The 2,244-nt window shown below is 44.6% G+C and overlaps 1 pseudogene; it reads left to right on the top strand.

Moving 5' to 3' along the window:
- Positions 1–1,156: 1,156 nt before the first annotated feature.
- LOC129553604 (olfactory receptor 52D1-like) lies at positions 1,157–1,845 on the top strand (annotated as a pseudogene).
- The last annotated feature ends 399 nt before the right edge of the window (positions 1,846–2,244 follow it).

Here is a 2,244-nt window from a genome sequence, read left to right as displayed (position 1 = left end):
GACAGAAGCCCACCAGGGTCCCCCATCCCTGGGATTCTCCAGGCAGGAACACTGGAGTGGGTTGCCATTTCTACTGTTGGTGAATTCTAGGGCATTCTACTCCCTCCCTCAATCTGCTTCCATCAGAACTTGACATTCTGATCTGGCTGTTACATGCAACCATTAACTGGTGTTACTCTAAGACTTCAGGCTGATTTTGCATAGTTAGAAGTGCTGTCTCCCCAGATAGCATGTCGACCGCACCTCTTGCTTTCTTCCGCTGAACTTACACATGTACTCAAAATAAAGTAGATATTCAGTTATGGAGTATTTGAGTATATTCAGGCTGCCTAGTCTCTTGATAGACACTTTGGGTGAGACATACAAATAAGTCATTTGGTGTGTATTTGGGCAGTTACTTTACAAAAACAGAGTAATTAAGCGAATATTGTAGCATTAAGACAAGAGTGAACTACGGGAGTTGGTGATGGATAGGGAGGCCTGGCGTGCTGTGATTCATGGGGTCGCAAAGAGTCGGACACGACTGAGCGACTGAACTGAACTGAACTGAAGGCAAGAAGTCAATATTATGCTGCTAAGAAGTTACTAGGATTAAATCTTTTCGTGAATATTGTTCAGACTTTCTAGGTACAGACACAGTCATGTTGTCAGGAGGTTGCAATTGCATAAAGATGCAGTCTCAGCTCAACAGGATTTTGGAAAGCGATGGATGAAAAGAAATAGAAAGACAACTAAGGACTAAGTTAGAGAGGAAAGGCTTTTGGAAGGCAAAGAGACTTGCCCACAATTTAAAAATTAGAGAGAAAGAAAAGGAAAAAGTGTCCTTGGGCAAAGGGAATACTGATATTGTGAACTTTAAAAGAGAGAGAGAGAGATAATAAATATTCCTAGATGTATCGGGACAAAAAAACAACTGAATGATGTGCAGAATGTGGTAGGAGATAAGTCTAGAGGGGTTTGACAGGGCAAATGCTTAAATTCTTATCATGGTTCTTGAGATATAGAACTCAAAGCATGATTGATGAGTATAGGAATTAGCAGATGAAAAATTGATTTATGTTATAGAAACTTTTAAGATTCTTAAGCAAGTAATAAAAAAAATTTTTTTCTCAGCTGAAAAATGGTGACTTCACAGAAAAGTTATCATTTTATGTGAATGGACCAGATCTCTCATGCTTCAGGACAGGTGTGCCACTACCCCTTCGACAGAGCCCTTTATTTGCCACACAGAATGCAGCATCCAGCATCAGCAATGACCGTCTCCCAGCCACTCTCTTCCTGATGGGGATTCCAGGGCTGGAGTGGGCTCATGTCTGGATTGTCATCCCCTTTTGTGCCATGTATATGGTAGCACTGGCTGGGAATGCCACCCTCATCCTGGTCATAGTGATTGACAGTGCCCTTCATGCGCCCATGTGCCTCTTCCTTTGCCTCCTCTCACTCACTGACCTGGCTGTCAACTCCACCACTGTGCCCAAAACTTTGGCTATTTTGTGGTTCCAAGCAGGTGAGATTTCCTTAGACGGGTGCCTGGCCCAGATGTTTTGTGTCCATTCTATTTATGCTCTAGAGTCTTCGGTTCTTCTTGCCATGGCCTTTGATCAATATGTAGCTATCTGCAACCCACTGAGATACACAACCATCCTCAACCATGCTGTCATAGGTAGAACTGGCCTTGTGGGTATATGCGGGGGTATAGCTATTGTCTCTCACTTCATCTTCCTCTTGAGGCGCCTGCCCTACTGTCACCACCATGTCATGGCACACACATTCTATGAGCACATGGGCATTGCTCGACTGGCTTGGGCCAACATCACTGTCAGTATTGACATGAAGAGCAACTGAATTGAACTGAACTGAGGCTGGGAAAGACTTTAGGCAAGAGGAGATGGGACGACAGAGCATGACATTGTTGGATGGCATCACCGACTCAATAGACATGAGTTTGGGTAAACTCTGGGAGTTGGTGATGGACAGGGAGGCCTGGCGTGCTGCAGTCCACAGGGTCAAAAAGTCAGACATGACTGAGCGACTGAACTGAAAGAGAGGACTAACAGAGGCAGCCTGCCGCTTTGCTTCATTATCTGCTATACTGTTATAAAAGAAGATATGGCCATCCCGCTGATGTCCCTGGCAATGTATTACAGCAGCTTGTTTTGGGAGCTGAGCCACATGGAGGAGTTCAGAAAGAAAAGAAGCACTGAGAATAGGTGTGCCCTTCTGAGTCAGGAATCCCCTCTCCCT

This window comes from Moschus berezovskii, chromosome 14, assembly GCF_049115385.1.
Source record: "Moschus berezovskii isolate FMDL1 chromosome 14, NW_MosBer_1.0, whole genome shotgun sequence".
Classification (NCBI taxonomy): Eukaryota; Metazoa; Chordata; class Mammalia; order Artiodactyla; family Moschidae; genus Moschus; species Moschus berezovskii.
This window is presented reverse-complemented; position numbering and strand designations above follow the sequence as displayed.